Here is a 19,357-nt window from a genome sequence, read left to right on the forward strand (position 1 = left end):
CTCTTTCCCATCCAGCTGTTTTACAGTATGGGAATCCCAGTCAATATGTGGAAAGTTAAAATTGCCTGCTATCACAACCTTATGCTTCTTGCAACAGTCTGTGATCTCTCTACAAATATGCTCCTTTAATCCCTCTGGCTCTATCAAGTCTAAAACAACTGAACCCTGGAACATTGAGCTGCCAGTCCCGCTCCTCTTGTAACCATGTCTCACTATTGGCTACAATGTCATAATTCCATACCCTAAGCTCATCTGCCTTTCCTACAATACTCCTTGCATTGAAATGTTTGCAGCTCTGGACATTAGTCCCACCATGCTCAACCTCTTGATTCCTGACTTTGTACTCAAGCTTAACAACATCTTTCTCTACAAGCATTCCACCACCTGTTCTGGCACCCTGGTTCCCATTCCCTCTGCAACTCTAGTTTTAATCCCCCCCCCCCCATGCCGCACGATCAAACCTTCCCGCTAGGGTATTAGTCCCCTTTCAGTTCAGGTGCAAACCATCCCTTTTGTACAGGTCCCACCTTCCCAAGAAGAACACCTAATGATCCAAATATCTGAAGCCTTCTCTTCTGCATCATCTCCTTAGCCACCTGTAAACTGCGTGATCTTATTTCAAACCTCACTAGCACCTGGCATAGATAGCAATCCTGAGATCAAACCTCTGGAAGTCCTCTCCTTTAACTTAGCACCTAACTCCCTGAACTTAAATAATGTAACATTCGTCACTACACACTGGAAAGACAAACTTGATATAATTTACAAAACAAAGAAATAGTGCAAAAGAGTAATAATAAAGTCAACTGCTGAAGGGGAGAAGGGATACACTTATCAGATTCGAAATTTGTGACTGTAGGCAGAGGCCAAATTAGGCAGGTTTTGAATTTCCCATTGTTGAAGTATGGCCCATCCCCGGTGCAAGATCCTGCAAGCAATGAAACACACTCAGCACTGGACAGAGCTATTGATTCAGTGGATTACCACTGATTGCTAATTGAAGCCTTTTGCAGCTAAAAGGTCTGACAGTATTCTTGACAATGTACCACTTGAAGAATGGCCACTTCATCAGAGAGGCAGGGAGCACCAGTAACTCATGGAAATTTCAGGGAAAGAATCAATATATCAGAAGAGACTGAGGCGCAGAGGAAGGAAAGTGAACACATGCCTTTCTTCATTAAATACCTTCATGTCAAAATTGCACAAAAAGCCTTAAGCAAGCTCCACAATAAAATGATAGCAAGTGTCTCATTCCCAGACACTTCAACTTTACACCATTGCCGATTTACAATTGCTTGATGCAGAATAAAATTAACACCAAATGCAACACAGCAGATTTACACTTCATCCCACATTCTAGTGCCTGGTCTTCCTTCCTCTAAACTCATATGTTCTGGCTTCCCACTGCAGAGTTCAACAACACCAGCGCATTTCAAATCCCCGGGTTCTATTGCTTCCCAAGGGGCCGCATCACAAAATAAGCCACAAATAAAGAACTGCTTTAAGCAAATGTTAAAAGCAGAATAAACTTCAAGTAGCTTTCCATGATGCAGATACAGTATATTGCACAAATAGAATTCAAAATAAAACTCGCGCAAGATGTTGATGCAGAAACATGCACAGGAATTTGCATCTGACAGCTTTCAAATATACAAGCCATTTCATTACATTACACATTAAATCAACATCCGTGTAGGGGGAGGGGGCTTACTCCCTTCCCCACCCCCACAAACATTCCTACCATTGCTATAATCACTGGACCACACTGCTCTTTATCTTCCATTAAAAGCACTTGATACGACTTGTAATCTTCAACAGGTATTTTAGTCAAATGCAATCAAATTTTTAATTAAATTCAGACACTCTATTACATCCATATTTTAATAATTGTCCAAAGAACATTACTAAACACACATGAAATAAATCTGATCAAATTCTAATCTTAGAGCAGTTTATTTGAGAAAACACTATCTAATACACAGCTATTTCTTAATTTGTAGTGATGAAACTTTTAAGCTTTAAAAAACAAGTTTAAAAAATAAGGTGTGCCTTACAACTGCTGACGGCATAATAGATATTATGAATACAATAAAAGGCTCAAAGTAAAATCTTCTATAAAATACATTTTATCCACAATTCTTCTCATTCCAGACATGCTGTTAATTGCAGTAGATTTAATTTGAATGCAAACAGAAAAAAACATCTTGTGCTCCCAGAAAGTACTACTTCAATATCCATACTCTGCAGAAAATCAGTGCTAGAGAAGTATTTATTATATGCATTTATTAAGGATAAAATGACTGCGTTTCTGAATTATATAGTAAACAATCCCTGAATATCTGCCGTGACTCCACGCAAAATTAAAGGGTACTTCTTCTAAATCTACACTATTTTTGGTCTTTGTCTCCAACTGCAGACCACTATGTTTTTTTAATATCTTAAAATTAATGACTGCATGCTATACAATAAAAAAACACTTACAGAATTTTGTGGACCTTCAATGCAACTACAGTAACCTGTCATTCTAGGGTTCTCCCCTCCCCCAAACTGCAGTAATAGAATTAAGATAGCAAAAATATACAATAGGTTGTTTTTAATTGAATTAGAATGGCTGTCACTATTTTAGAAAACATTTTCTTATCAAACTGAAATTAATTAATGGCCTAGTATATCAGTCATATGCAGATTTATTGACTATTCCCACATCTCACATTAAAACTCCATTACAGACTACAGCACCAATTTGTTAGGGAATATGGTCCAATATTTCCCCCTTTTTATCACCCCATTCCTGTCTACTATAGGCCATCCACTACACAACTAATGCAAACGTAACACACACACGCTGCAGTTGCAAATTAATCGCTCATGAACGGGGAGCTTTTCGACAGGGATATGTGCTGCATTTTAACGTGCAGGCAAAGCACCCTTCATGCGGTTTTCAAACAGCCAGAATGCTACAATTGGCATCTTTACACACTCACTCACAGGCCTGGACGAAGTACACCTTCTGATCCCACTCGCTTTAACAAAGATTGCTACAATGTTAAAGGGGAGAGGAAAGGGGAAAAGGAGAGGAACGGGAGGGAGTGAGTGGGGGAGGGAAGACTGGGGGGGGGGTGCTGTTTAAACACAGGAACCGCTGAGAGCTAGATAGAAGAGAGCTGCCATACCTGTAGATCCGAATGCAGCATTGCCACTGGCAGGGTGCACAGTGAGGGGAGGGCGGGAGGGGGAGGAGGGGTATGGAGGGGGTTGGTCTGTCAAGAGGGCAAGGCCCGTGGCACTATCCAAGCTCCAGAATTCTCTGCTTCCTCGCCTGCTTTTCTCAGTGCAGGTGTCGCGCCTCTCTCGGATGCAGCCAAGGCTTTTCCCAAACCTCACCCCCTTTTCCTTTCACACACACAGACACCCTCCTCCTTTTCTTACATCTTTCCCTCTGCACGGCACCAAGATACGGAATAAAGAGAGAGGGAAAACAGCGAAGAGGGAGTAACAATTTGTAAATCTTTTCTTTCAACGATACAGTTTAATCCATTGCCCTCGTTTTTGGTTCTACCGTTGGCTCTGGTGGGGAGGGAAGACAGACGGTAGTGGGGGGTTAGGGGATGGGGGTGGTCACTGCTGCTGAAGTGCCCCCGTGTCCTGCGGAGGGATGTGCCACACTGGCTTCCCTTCCCCTCCAGCTGGACATCAGATGCAGCCCCGTGCCATTGTTTCCAGCGCTGTGCTGCTGCTCCCGAAAACTCAGGGCGCGCGCGTGCGTACACACGGACGCGCGCGCGCTCCCCCTCCCTCCCCCCCGAATCCGCTGTACAGCGAGCGAGCGAGCGCGTGCGTACACACGGACGCGCGCGCGCCCCCCTCCCGAATCCGCTGTACAGCGAGCGAGCGAGCGCGTGCGTACACACGGACGCGCGCGCGCCCCCCTCCCTCACCCCCCCCCCCCCCGAATCCGCTGTACAGCGAGCGAGCGCGCGCGCCCCCGGCTTCGCCTTCTCGCCTCGCACGTACCTGACCTGCTTGCAGGTGAGTTTCCCTCACCAAGTTCTGGGTGTTTTCGTTACTTCCCGTCCTCCAGGTTGATACTCGCGTTGAATTTCCGGAATTCTGCGGCGTGAAGTTTATTCATCCCCCCCCCCCCCACCACCACATTTTGCAAAATGAAACTACGAGCCATTCACAATCTGAATCAACAATAAAAGGCAGAAAATAGGGGACACACCAGGCAGGCGGCTTAGAAGTTTATGTTTTGAGTATGCAGCTGAAAAACAAAAGGCCGACGTTTGTATTCATTACAAAGGGTAGATTTATAAAACAGAGAAGAGACTTGTGTAAAATAAAGCAGCAGAGTCAGAACGTGAAATAAATAAAACATTGAAAATGCTGGAAATGTCAGGTCATAGAGCAGAGATGTAGGACCTTCGGCCCATCATGCCTTTACCGACCTTTTAAACACATTTACCATTTGCCTGCAATATGATCTTCCCTGCCATTTTAAGTTTCCATCTAAATTCCTCTAACTATATTTGGTTTCTCCACCTTGTCTGGCAACTTATTCCAAATATCAACCATTCTGTGAAACAATATACCCCTAAGATCCCCTTTAAATCTCCTACATCTCACCTTAAGATTGCCCATTTTGTATTCATACCACTACTGTGGAAAAATTATTTGACTATATCAGGTATCAGTGCCTTTTATATTCTTGAATTGGAACATTATTGTCACACATACCAAACTACAGTGAAAGGCTTGACTTGCATACTGTTAAACCAGAAGACTAAGACAATTGAGCAGAGAATTAGGCTGTCACTACTCAAACATTTGAATCATTATCACTAATCTAGTTTCCTTCTCAACCCCACTCAGCTGCCTTCTTCCCTTAAACTTTGATGCCCTGACAAATCAACCGCCACTTTAAATATACACAATGGCTTGCCACAAACTGTCTGTGGCAATGAATTCCACAGATTCACTACCCTCTGGCTAAAGAAATTCCTCATCATCTCTGTTTTAAATGATTGTCCTTGCATTCTGAGGTTTGCCCTCTGGTCCTAGATTCCCCCACTATAGGAATCATCCTCTCCATGTCCACTCTATCTAGGCCCACCATTGAACTTGGTGGGTTCAATGAGATCCTGCCTCATTTTCTAAAGTCAGGTGACTGCAGGCCCAGAGCCATCAAATACTCCTCAATACATTAACCCTTTCATTCACATGATCATTCTCATAACCTCCTCAGAACCCTCTCCAACACCAGCACATTATTTCTTAGTTATGGGGCTTAAAACTGCTCATAATACTCTAAATGTGGTCTGATCAATGTCATAGAGTCATAGTGCCATAGAGAAGTACAGCACAGAAACAGGTCTTTTGGTGCATTTAGTCCATGCTGAAACCATTTAAACTATTCTCCAATTGTCTGCACCTCCATACCTCTACTATCCATGTACCTATCCAAATTTTTCTTAAGCTTTCCTGCACCACTTATCCTGGCAGCTCAATCCACAATCTCATGACCCTCTGAGTGAAATTTCACCTCATGTTCCCCTTAAACTTTTCACCTTTCACTCTTAACCCATGACCTCTAGTTTAGTCCCACCCAACTTCAGTGGAAAAAACTGCTTGCATTTACCCATTCTATACTTCTCATAATTTTGTATATCTCTATCAAATTTCCCCTCAATCTTCTACATTCTAAGGAGTAAAGTCCTAACCTGTTCAATCTTTCCTTATATCTCGGGTCCTTCAGACCTGGCAACATCCTTGTAAATTTTCTCTGTACTGCTTCAGACTTATTTACATCTTTCCAACAGATAGGTGACCAAAACTGCACACAATACTCACCAGCAAGAGATAATCTGCAGGTGCTGGAAATCCAAGCAACATACAAAAGTTGCTGGAGGAGCTCAGCAGGCCAGACAGCATCTATGGAAAAGAGTACAGTCGATGTTTCGGGCAGAGACCCCTCATCAGGACCGGAGAAAAACAGATGAGAAGTCAGAGTAAGAAGGTGGGGGGAGGGGCAGAAGAAGTGAAAGGTGAAACTGGGAGGATTGGAAGGGTGAAGTAAAGAGCTGGGAAGTTGATTGGTGAAAAAAATTGGCTGGAGAAGTGGGAATCTGATAGGAGTCGACAGAAGGCCATGGAAGAAAGAAAAGGGGGAGGAGCACCAGAGGGAGGTGATGGGCAGGTAAGGAGATAAGGAGAAAGAGGGAAATAGGAATAGGGAATGGTGAAGGGGCATTACTGGAAGTACTCACCAACATCTTATACAACTTCAACTTAACATCCCATCTCCTGTACTCAATCCTTTGATTTATGAAAATCAATGTGCCAAAAGCTTTCTTTATGAACCTATTTATCTGTGATAACACCTTTAAAGAATTATGGACCTGTATTCCCAGATCCCATTGTCCTACCACACACCTCAGTGCCCTACCATTCACTGTGTAAGACCTACCTTGGTTGGTTGTACCAAACTGCAACACCTCACACTTGTCTGCATTAAATTCCATCTGCTGTTTATCAGCCCATTTTTTCAGCTGATCCAGATCCCTCTGCAAGCCATGATAGCCTTCCTCACTGTCCAATCTTGGAGTCCACCCACAAATTAGCTGATCTATTTTACCACATTATGATTGAGATCATTGATATAGATGACAAACAACAATGGACCCAGCACCGATCACTGTGGCACACTGCTAGTCTCAGGCCTCCAGTCAAAGGCAACTCTCCGGCTTCTCCCACAAAAGCCAATGTCTAATCCAATTTACTACCTCATCTTGAATGCTGAGGAACTGAACTTTCTAGACCAACCTCCTGTGCAGGACCTTATCAATACCTTGCTGAAGCCTAGGTAGACAACATCCACTACCTTGCCTTCATCAATTTTCTTGCTAACTTCCTCAAAAACTCTACAAGATTGGTTAGACATGACCCCAGCACACATGAAGCTATGCTGACCATCCTTTATCTGTTCATGTCTAGCCAAATACTTATAAAGCAGTCCTTTATAAATTCTCAGCAGATGATGCAGATCTGTACATACAGACAAATCATTACACAGTGCATTGAGGTAGGTAGCACAAGGTGAAACAATAACAATAAAATGTAGCACCATAGAGAAAATGCCGTGCATGTAAACAATCATCCCCAGCCTCTCTCACTGTCTGAAAAATGAGTACAACCAATTCAATTTCACTTAACTAACATCTTTAGTCTAGGTAAGATCTGAGTGAACCTTCTATGCACTGTCTCTCAGCACTATCACAACCTGCTATGGTGCAGCATCCAGAGATAATGTTTCAGGTCAACACTTGTCAAGCTGAGCTAGCATGTTTAAAGTTGCTGAGAAAGAATTGGAGAGGGCAGAACTGAATGCCACTGCCAAACATACAAACCAGAAGCAAAAGGCAGATTTATGTAACTTGCTTTGTCAATCAAAAATATTCCAGCTGTAACCTCAATGCTCACTTATCCCCCAATAAATTTTCACCAATCGGGAATCTATCTCCCTCTTTCTTAAAATCATTGGGGGAATTGATTAGAATGTGGGGAGAGTAAAATATGGGAATAGTATAGGATTCACGTAAGTTGGTTATTATTTATAATAACCAAAGGAGTTACTTCTGCCATGTATCACCCTATGATGGCAGTTGTTGGGAATCTGAAGTCAAAGGGAATATTGGAAATACTCAGTTAGATCTGATGAGAGAAAAACTTAATTAATATTACAGATTGATGAGCTTTATCAAGGTAGAATTGTTATCTGAAATTGTGAATTCCAAATTAAGGGCTGTGATGTGTAGAGACTGGATATGGGAATCTGCTCTTCAAGCTGGTTTGAGCAGAGGAAAAGGCTAAAGACCAAAAGGTTCGAGTAAGTTGGAAAATTAGTGACATGATCTGGAAACTCAAGGTGCTCTTTGCAGACTCAACGGAGATGTGCTGTTTCTGATAGGTTTCTCCAATGTGCATGAATACAGGCTTGGATAAATTGCAATTGAATCATTCCTTCACCTGGAAGGACTGTTTGATTTCCTGGATGATAGGAAATGGGGTATGTATTGCACCCACTGCAATTGAATAGGAGAAAACAGAATATCACAAACAGTGAATCAGATGTTGGAGGCCTTTATTCGGATTGTTCTCTGTCTGGTGGGGGAATAGTTTTTTTGCCGATTCTCAAGTCAGAGAACTCAGGGGAGGAGGGGGAACCAACACAGCACATTTTAACACCATAATCAGCGAACACTCACAAAATGCTGGTGAAACACAGCAGGCTAGGCAGCATCTATAAGGAGAAGCAACGTCGACAGTGCTTCTCCCTATAGATGCTGCCTGGCCTGCTGTGTTCCACCAGCATTTTGTGTGTGTTGTTTGAATTTCCAGCATCTGCAGATTTCCTTGTGTTTGCTCGATCAGCGAGTTGTGTTTTTTGTCGTGTGACACCTCTCTGCCCATTTCTATGGGAGAGAGAGGGAAAGAATGAGAATTGTCGGGGGAGTGAATAGGTTCTGTTGTACTGCAGGTCATGGTCTTTCTTGCTTGGTGGGTGGAAGGTGCTGATGCTTTTTGCTGAAGCGGGGGAGGGTTAATGCTGATTGTGATTGGGAGGGGTTCTTGAGGTTCTAACATTTTTACCATCACTCATTCTTTGGGTACCCTTCTGTTTTTGTGGATGTCTGTGAAGAACAGGACTTTTAGGTTGTATATTGTATACATTCTCTGCTATTAAATGAATCCATGATAAAAGGGAACAGATGTTGAAGGTGGTGGAAGAATGAACCAGCATTGTGGACAAATGATGAGAGTGGAGGGTTAATGTTTCTGATTGTGGCCTTATGTTCGAGGTGGTGGAAATGACTAATTAAGCAGCTATTGGGAGTGAAAGTGAATCAAAGGAAACTCCATCCTTGTTCAATGTGGGAGGAGAGGAAGGTGGAAGAGAAGGAAATGGAACAGGTTTGGTTATGTAATATCAATCGCAATGGAGGGGGGAGATATGGTTAAGGAAAAATGAAGTTATCTTAAAGCTACTGGTCTGGGAAGTAAATTGGTTTATTATTGTCATATATTCCAAGGTATAATGGAAAGGTTATTTTGCATACAATTGATACTGATCAATTCATTTCACAGTCATTGAGGTAGTACAATGTAAAACAATAGCAGAATACATTGTTACAGTACAGTACAGTGCAAGTAGATGTAAGGTGCAAAGACACAAACAGATAGATTGTAAAGTTGAGTCTATCTTATCATATTAGGGAAACATTCAATAGTCTTACAACAGGATGGTGGAAGTGGTCCTTTAGCCTGGTGCCACAAGGCTTTTCAGGCTATCTTCTGTTCGACAGGAAGGGGGAGAAGAGAGAGCATCTGGGGTGGATGGAATCTTATATTTACTAGATGCTTTACTGAGGCAGTGAGAAATGTAGACAGAGTCCATTGAGCGGAGGCTGGTTTTTGTGATATGCTAAGCTGTGTCCACAGCTGTCTGCAAGTTTTTGTGGTCTCAGGTAGAGCAGTTGCCATATCAAGCCAGGGTGCATCCATAAAACTAAGTGAGGGTCAAAGGGTGTCACGCCAAATTTCTTTAGTGTCATAATCAGAACAGGTACAGTATTTTCTTCTCATTATAGCTATGATGCACAATTAAAGCAACTAGTGTAAGTAAATGGTTAAACAAGTAGAAAATAGGGGGAAACTGTAAGAAAATTGAGAGATGTTAATACTTGCCTTGGAACACAAGATCAAAGCAGCTTTAAACATTAGGAACTGCTAAAATCACTGGTCAATGTCTCAAATAGGCAGGAAGAAGATGAAAGTAGATTCTTGATACTTACATTGAACTTCATTGCCTCACGAGCTATGCAAGAGAGGTCATAATGGGAATGGAAACATTAATAAGCAAGGAATGGAGAGATATGGATCATGTGCAGGCAGAAGAGTTTTAGTTTAATTTAACATTGTGTTTGACACAGACCTCATGGGCTAAAGTGCCTATTCCTGTGTTGTTCTGTTCTTTACTCTGTGCGTGGTTATTGAAAATAAAAATACAGACACTAGAAATCTGAACTAAAAGATGGAGAATGGTTGTAACCCCAACAGATCAGACAGCATCTGTAGAAAGAGGAATATTTAACATTTCAGTTAAAAAAAACTATCATCAGAAAAGATCACAGAGTCGCTTTATTTGTCACATCAAAATATCGAAACATACATTGAAATGCATGTGCCATCTTACAGCAAGATGGCAGCATACATGTTCGCAGCAGCCACTCCGGGTCCAACCAATGGTGTAATTGTTCATCCTTTACATCATTTTTATAATCACAAGACACTTGGATATCAAGCACATCAAGTACTCTAAGTTTACTCAACAGCAGGTTGTTGGATAGTGATGGCACTGGACATTGCATATTGTGTCACCTACTACAGCAACACAGGGATGAAGGTATTAGAGTCAGTGCGAAGAGACAAGAGTGTATTTCAACAAACGGTGCAAATGAGAGGGTGGGGAGGGGGTGCGGCTGCATTACCTCAGTTGTTCCATGGATTGGGGCAGTTATGCCACAGGGTCACCTCATCCAGCCATCCAGGGGAGGAAATGCCAGGGGTGGTGTGGGAGGGTGCAGAGGCTTCTATGGCCACACTGGATTCCTTGTTCGTGCCATTGATGCTGCTCACCAGTGTTCATTCAGTGGAAGACACCTTTGTTTGTGTTCGTCTATGGCTGCACATGTGCACAGTGGGTTGTTCTTGCAGAAATGTGGCTCCAGGACAACTTCCAATGCACCATCAATCTACAGGCCATAGCATTCAGGAACTTGGACGATACTTTTTGTATGAGTGTATATTTTTTAATATTAGTAACTATATATCCTAAGGGCTGTTGCTTGTGCCCGACTACTGGCACTATGTTTTTCACATTGGCCTTGGAGGAACACAGTTTTGTTTGGCTGTATCTGTGTGTGTGGTTGACTATTAAACAAACTTAGACCAACAGCCCCAAGATGTACAGAGGACAGCCCATTAGTGTTGCTATGCTTCCGCTGCCAATATAGCATGTCCATAACTTACTAACCCTAGCAGATTTGGAATACAGTTGGAAACCCACACAGTACAATCAGCAGGAATTGAAACCCGATCTTACAGCTGGTGCTATAAAACATTATGCTAATTGCCACACTAGCATGCCATCCCTGAACAGAGAAATTAGTTAAGTTGCAGAGTCAATAGGGGAAGGATAGTTAGGACAAAGGGAATATATCTGATAGAGCAAGACTATGGTTGCCCAAGTGATCCTGATATTTGTGGAGCTCTCTGAATCATAGATTAATAAGGATGTACAGCATGGGGAAAAAAGTTAAAGAGAAAGAAATCAGAGAAAAGGACACAATTAGCTCCAAAATGTGATTTTTACTCTCAAAATAAGGGTAGGAGTTGTGCATTTATCCCACATACAAATTCTCCAATTTTCCTCATCATAATGGACATGGTAATGTTTTTTCAGTCCTGGGTCAAAATCCCAAAATACTCCAAGTGGCACTTCACGAATCATCACCAACGCATCAGTGGTTCAAGAAGATAACTCACTGACATCTTTTTAGAGATAGACAGTAAATACTAGACATGAAAGCAATGTCTACACGGTATGACTAAAGTGAAGGTTATTTTCACTGTGTCCTCACTGGTAATCAATCAGATGTAAAGTTCTTTTGAATAACAAGTAGTCAAGAAGTTTTCATAACAATGTCAACTGGTGTATATCAGAAATCTGCCCTGTTTTTGGTGTATGAGGGGTATTTGTATGATCAAATGATCAAGACCTTGATCAACCGTGATCGAATTGCTTGTCAGAGCAGGTTGAAAGGCAATGTGACCAACTCATGTGGTAATGTTCCTGTAGGTTTTCAGAGTTTTGCAGGAAACTGGCATAATGCTTTTCTCCAAGTTGACAATATTTCTGTCATCTCTACTATCCCCCCCCCCCCCGCCCACCAAATTATTGTCTTTATATCCTGGAATTTAAGACCAGAGATTTCTGAATGGCTATGGATCACCAGTTACTTCCTTCATAAGTTTTGAAAACTGCTTGTTTCAGTCATTTCCTCTGTGGCTTCAAGAACCAATTAATTATTACCATAGGGGACCAGGAGAGTTCTAAATATTTTATTGGAATGTAGACACTGCAGCTACAGTTCTACTGACATGGGTCAATGCTGACATTAGCTGCTTGTTCTCCATGTAAGTTTTCTTAAGGTGCACTGGTTCCTTCCTCTATTACAGAGATGTACTAGCAAGTTAATTGATTACTACAGATTACAGGTCAGAGAACATCCTGCTGTTGTAAGACTATTGAACATACTTCATGTATGATAAGATGAATTCTTGATTTCACAGCCTACCTTGCCATGGCCTTGCACCTTACTGGCTGCCTACATTGCATTTCCCTGTACCAGTAACAGCATATTTCTGCATTGTTTTGCTCTTTACACTGCCTTGATGCACGGATTTGATTCAATGATCTATGCAGATGCAAAAGGAAGTATTCTACTGTGCCTCAGTAACTCTAGCATAGATGGGACACAGGAGAATCAGGTGTAGATGGTGAGCACTTAAGAACAAATTACAAGAAAGTGTTCTGAGAGATGATAACTCGATGAAATTAAAAACTAAATCTGACTGAAAGGATTCAATTGTCTCCACAATCACTGGACTGTATAACTATGGCCAACCCTAACGCTAATTAGAAAAGGAGCAAAGATTAAAAAAAATGTTGTTTACCTTGCTATATGTTATATATAATGCTATATACCTCAGGCTACTGTGGGAAGCGAGGGAAGAAATTGCTGAACATCTGATTAGTTTTGCATCATCAATACGGATGGGAAATGTACCAGAGGATTGGAGGGTTGCAAATGTTTTTCCCCTTCTTCAAAAAAGGGATTAGAGATAACCCAGGAAATTATAGGCCAGAGAGTCTTACTTCAGGAGAAAATCCCGAGAGGCAGGATTTATGAGCATTTGGAGAGACATAATCTGATTAGGGAGTCAGCATGGCTTTGTCCAGGGCAGGTCGTGTCTTACGAGCCTGATTGAATTCTTTGAGGATGTAATAGGACACATTGATGAGGGTAGAGCAGTGGATGTAGCATATATGGATTTCAGTAAGACATTTGTTAAAGTTCCCTTGCAAGGTTCATTCAGAGAGTAAGGAGGCATGGAATCCAAGGAGACCTTGCTTTGTGGATCCAGAATTGGCTTGCCCACAGAAGGCAAAGAGTGGTTATGGATGTTTTGTATTCTGCATGGAGGTCAGTGAGCAGTGGTGTTCCACAGGATTCATTTCTGGGACCTATCCTCTTTGTGATTTTTATAAATGAACTGGATGAGGAACTAGAGGGGTGGGTTAGTAAGTTTGCTGATAACACAGAAGTTGGGGATGTTGTGGATGGTCTGGAGGGTTGTCAGAGATTACAGCGGGACATTGATAGGATGCAGAACTGGGCTAAGAAGTGGCAGATAGAGTTCAACCCACATAAGTGTGAAGTGGTTCATTTTGGTAGGTCAAATTTGAAGATAAAATATAAATGGTTAGACTGTTTGCATTGTGGAGGATCAAAGAGAAGTGGGGTTCATGTCCATAGGATACTCAAAGCTGCTGCCAGGTTGACAGTGTTGTTAAGAAGGCATATGGTGTATTGGTCTTCATCAGCTGTGGGATTGAGTTCAAGAGCCATGAGAGGTAATGTTATAGCTACAGTGGCATGCAAAAGTTTGGGCACCCCGGCCAAAATTTCTGTTACTATGAATAGCTAAGCGAGTAAAAGATTACCTGATTTCCAAAAGGCATAATTTTAAAGCTGTCACATTTCTTTAATATTTTAAGCAAGATAACTTTTTTTATTTCCATCTTTTACAGTTTCAAAATGAGAAAAAAGGAAAAGGGGCCAAAGCAAAAGTTTGGGCACCCTGCATGGTCAGTACTTAGTAACACCCCCTTTGGCAAGTATCAAAGCTCGTTAACACTTTCTGTAGCCAGCTAAGTCAATTCTTGTTTGGGGGATTTTTACCCGTTCTTCCTTGCAAAAGGTGTCTAGTTCTGTGTGATTCTTGGGCTGTCTTGTATGCACTACTCTTTTAAGGTCTATCCACAGATTTTTGATGATGTTTAGGTCAGGGGACTGTGAGGGCCGTGGCAAAACCTTCAGCTTGCGTCTCTTGAGGTAGTCCACTGTAAATTTTGAGGTGTGTTTAGGATCATTATCCTGTTGTAGAAGACATCCTCTTTTCATCTTCAGCTTTTTTTTACAGATGGTGTGATGCTTGCTTCCAGAATTTGCTAGTATTTCATTGAATTCATTCTTCCCTCTACCAATGATATGTTCCCTATGCCACTGGCTGCATCACAAGCCCAAAGCATGATCGATCCACCACCGTGCTTAACAGTTGGAGAGGTGTTCCTTTACATGAAATTCTGCACCCTTTTTTCTCCAAACATACCTTTGTTTATTGTGGCCAATAAAGTTCTATGTTAACTTCATCAGTCCACAGGACTCATTTCCAAAATACATCAGGCTTGTTTAGATGTTCCTTTGCAAACTTCTGACGCTGAATTTTGTAATGAGGATGCAGGAGAGATTTTATTCTGATGACTCTTCCATGAAGGTCATATTTGTGCAGGTGTCACTGCACAGTAGAACGGTGCACCACCACTCCAGAGTCTGCTAAATCTTCCTGAAGGTCTTTTGAAGTCAAACGGGGTTTTGATTTGCCTTTCTAGCAATCCTAGGAGCAGTTCTCTCGGAAAGTTTTCTTGGTCTTCCAGACCTCAACTTGACCTCCACCTTTCCTGTTAACTGACATTTCTTAATTACATTATGAACTGAGGAAACGGCTACCTGAAAATGCTTTGCTATCTGATAGAAGTGTATATGATGATGAGAGGCATTGATCGTGTGGATAGCCAGAGGCTTTTTCCCAGGGCTGAAATGGCTGACACGAGGGGGCATAGTTTTAAGGTACTTGGTCAAAGTTAAGTTTTTCACACAGTGGTGGGTGCATGAAATACACTGCTAGCGACAGTGGTAGAGATGGATACAATAGGGTATTTTAAAAGACTCTAAGATAGGTCTCTTAGATAGACTCTAGATAGAGACTCTAAGATAGATGGAGCTTATTAAAATAGTCTATGCTGTAGGGCAATTCTAGGCATTCTACAGTAGGTTACATGGTCGTCACAACATTGTGGGTGGAAGGGCTTGTAATTTACCATAGATTTCAATGTTTGCTGTGACTGACATTCAAATTTCTGTCATTGAATTGACCAGAGCCAGAGAAAGAGACATTGCCATGAAACCATCAATAAACACTTAAATATATTATAGAGTCCAGATAAGAAATTGCCTGGATTTATCATATAAAAAAACTGAGTTGTTGTTTAATTGTACTAGAACAATACTGCAGTTGTGACTGTCTCCTTCACAAATACATAGGATCACACCACTTCAACGTGACGAAGTGCAATCACTGATCACTAAAAGCTTGCACAGGAAGTAATGATGTAACACATCATGTTAGTTCTGATACCATTGAATGGTTTGCTAAATGTAGTATTATAACATTATTTATGTGGATATTATGAAATACTGACAAAGTTTGGTTTGGTAGAACTTTGGAATTTACAATCCTGATGTTTCCAAATGAACCAGGTGATAAAGACATGACAGGATCTGCTGAATTGTTTAAACACACCAATATTATTGAGGAGAAAATTAGATAAGATCCTGAATTAAGATAATAAATAGGCAACTAGTACAGTTGTTAAATGACAAACACAAAGAAATCTGCAGATGCTGGAAGTCCAAAGCAACATATACAAGATACTGGAGGAACTCAGCAGGCCAGATGGCATCTATGGAAATCTTGATGAAGGGTCTTAGACAGAAACATTAACAGTTTAATCTTTACCTTGTGTCTCCAGTCCAGGGGGAAAGCTGGAAACTTAAACAAGGTCTGGTTTACCATTCACTAAGTTCATGTCTGGTCCTCGGATCTACTTTCTCTCACCGCCTGCCCACCGCCTACCCTGCAGTGGTGTCCACAAGTTTCAACAATCTCAATAATCAAGCATCCACTCTGGGGCAAAGAACATTCTGGAGTGACCTTTTTTTTTGAGGGATACCAAGCAATAATGCAAGGAAGGTAAGGAACACCTCAGCAACAATAGCCACCCTTTTCATTGACATCACAATAAGTTTTTTTTTTAATGGCCTTTAAAAAGGATTCTTCTTAGAGAAGTAGATTTGGAATTGCGAAGAACAAATTCAGTGATCAAATGGAAGGAAAGTGGAATTCACACAAATTTTCTGTTAAGCAGTATAATTCTTAACAAGTCTATTTTCAAAGTGCATTATTGTTGAACATGTATTCCACAGAGGACACACACATTAACACTGAAAAGCTATAGTTAACGCATTTACTGTGGAAGGTGGGATGTACTACTGTCTTCTGTTACAAAAGCAGAAAGTGCTGAAAATTCTTAGGTCAGTCTGTAGCTGTGGGAAGTAAAACAGTGAAAAATGAAACATTGACTTCCTTTCTCATTCCACAGATGCAGCCTGACCTGCTGAGTATTTATGGAATGTTCTTGTTTTAAATAAAGTTTTCCAGCATCTGCAGTTTATTATTGATCTCCCCCCCCCCCCCACCTAGACATACAGTATTCCTTCAGATAGATCAAACAAAACATTTCCAGCATGTATAAATACTCAACAATTTATTGTGGACTTGTTTGGCCACGTCCAAAGACTTTAGTGTTGCGGTGCATGGTCAGTTTTTTTGCTCAAGTATATTAGGGTAATAAATATAGAGAGATGACAGTTAGGTGCAAAGCAATAGCTCAATTGAACCATTATGATAATAAAACCACAAAACCAGCCTACTGCCAGCTGTTGTTCTTCAAAAGATGAAAACTACTATAATGATTTACAATTGTTATGCAATGCCATATAATCACACTAGGTCATTTAAGTTATTCCTAATCATTTCAGTAGCAATCTGCTAGAAAACAAATAGAGCAAGAATTTGTATGCAGCTTAACCAAAGTTACTGTTAATGTTGGAGGATATCTATCTTTTGGGGGGGGGGGGGGTTCAATTTTCAACACTTGGTTATCTGACATGTTAAAAATCAAATGGTTCCTGTGCAGAATAACTGAGTTATTTGGATGCCAGATTTGTGCTCATTAACGTGTTTTGTTGGAGGTTGGTGATTGGCTGAGGAGTCTAATTAATGTCTTTGGCTAGGGGAAGCAATAAGTAATGTTTTCCATTCAAGATAGCATTTCTGCAAGTTCTCTTGGAAGTGTACTAGTGGAAATCAGGTGATTGAAATCAGGTGATTGAAGTCAGGCTTTACGCTAGCCACAAGACCAGAAATGATGCATGTCCATTCAATGATTGTGAAATGAAAAGACAAATAGATTGAAATTTGGCAGAACTGAAGACGGATTGGTGGGGAGAGGGGTCAAATTTAGTGTCAAATTACAAATCAGAGTAGAAATCACACCTGCCAGAACTTAAAATAAATTTATATGCATAGTACAATTTGACAAAGAAAAATTAACAATGTATCACTTTGTGCAAACAAAGTTTGATATTGCAATTCAATCTGGGGAAATAAAACACGTGGCAGGGTGACAAAGGGACAGATGCTAGCTTCTAATTTTGGATAAACTCTTAATAATCTACCTGTAATTACAATTCTCCATCCCAACCCCAACTTCAATTTTAATAGTAGTAAGGCAAGACAGGATTCAAGCCCTATGAAAGGTATTCAATAATGTAAGATACACACACCAAAATTTAATTGGCTCTTTGTACAGTATTGAAAATATTTTTTTTTAATTTAAGGATGTCTGCCTGGGACGGCTTATCATCCAACCCAGATGGAATCACGTTGGATCTTATTCAAATAGACAGACATGCAATGTATTCTTTATTAGCCAGAAAGAACAAAAATAACATATGGCAAGCATGGTCAATGGTGTCAGTGTGTTGCCAAACACTTCTGAATAATCCAGTAGAATACAGTTTTAGTATTGGCTAATAAGCCTTACACTTCACATTGTTTTAACTAGATATATGGATTAAGTGGGCAGTCAAGAAAGGATAAAAAATGTTAATAATTTACATCTATCTAGACTGTAATTCAAAGCTGTCATATTAAAATATTTGATTTACTTAAAATATTTAAATAAGAGTGAAGCATTTAATAAACCTTCTGTAGAAGTTTAAATGAGTTTACAGCTCTATAAAAACAACTTTAAACATATAAAGTATTACTAGAATACTGCATAACATAATGCAAAAATGATGTAGCTTGTAATTTAATGTATTGATTTTGAATGAGCCAGTTGGTCTATGTAAATAGTGTTGATAATGAAAATTAAAAACTGCAGGAGCTAGAAAGCAGAAATAAAAATAGAAAATGTCAGTCAGGCAGCATCCATGGAAGGAGAAGATAGCTGGATTTTCTGGGTGAAGGCATTTTAACAGAAATGGGAGAGAGAAAATATAACCATCAACACACACACAATTATTGCAAGTCTTTGACTTGAAATACTCACTTTGTTTTCTTACCAGGGATGTTGTGCAGTCTGCTGAATTTATTCCAGCATTTTGTGTTTTATAACAGGTGTATTAATAACATGAAGATTCCATTGACCATGTGAAAGAGCAAAGGAAAATGCATACAAAGCAATTATGTTTAGTGGCAGCTGTCCATGTGTCTCCTGTTGACTTACTGGGTTTTTTTCCAATTGTCTTCAAGGGAACACTTTTTAAAAAGATAATTCTTGTACCAGATCCTGCTTTAGAGTTTGTTATATCTTTTATAAAGCTAGGGTTCAATGTCAAAATCCTTCATTGTGTGCAAAGCAGGCTAATGTACACCCAAAGTATAAAAGAGGCAGCCACATTAAAAGATTTGATTTTAGCAGTAACTGAATGTACTCTAATACAGTAGGTAATCAAATTGCTGATAAATGTATATTTTTATGGGTATTTTCTCAAATCATTGTGATACTGTGCTTTAAAGTAATTCAAGAAATTCCACATCTGCCTTCCAAGAATGAAAAACCTAAAAATGATAATTATCCATTCGACCTAGTGACAGAATTTCTGACAAGGATGAATTAAAGCAAATATTGCTGGGCAATATATTCTACGTTTGGCTAATGTACACCCAAAAGTTCCAGCTGCATCTAGTTATTGCTTCACAAGGCAAAACTGGTATCCATCTAACACTAGGAGAAACAGGCATCCATTCATTCATCCAACCCGTT

General features: G+C 40.5%; 1 protein-coding gene and 1 long non-coding RNA gene across 5 annotated transcripts in view; one reads left to right on the plus strand and one right to left on the minus strand.

The window, feature by feature from the left end:
* nexmifb (neurite extension and migration factor b) overlaps nucleotides 1–3,734 on the minus strand; it is a 282,397-nt gene extending 278,663 nt beyond the window's left edge. For all 4 annotated transcript variants that reach the window (XM_059976847.1, XM_059976845.1, XM_059976844.1 and 1 more), the window contains exon 1: nucleotides 3,174–3,734. The gene's annotated coding sequence lies outside the window, so the exon portion shown is untranslated. The remainder of the gene's footprint in view (nucleotides 1–3,173) is intronic.
* A 280-nt stretch (nucleotides 3,735–4,014) lies between these two features.
* Nucleotides 4,015–19,357, plus strand: part of LOC132397991 (uncharacterized) — a 70,269-nt gene continuing 54,926 nt past the window's right edge. Inside the window, exons 1-3 of the long non-coding RNA XR_009513502.1 lie at nucleotides 4,015–4,029; nucleotides 13,934–13,990; nucleotides 15,995–16,215. This is a non-coding gene — a long non-coding RNA (uncharacterized LOC132397991). The remainder of the gene's footprint in view (nucleotides 4,030–13,933; nucleotides 13,991–15,994; nucleotides 16,216–19,357) is intronic.

Source organism: Hypanus sabinus, chromosome 8 (assembly GCF_030144855.1).
Source record: "Hypanus sabinus isolate sHypSab1 chromosome 8, sHypSab1.hap1, whole genome shotgun sequence".
Classification (NCBI taxonomy): Eukaryota; Metazoa; Chordata; class Chondrichthyes; order Myliobatiformes; family Dasyatidae; genus Hypanus; species Hypanus sabinus.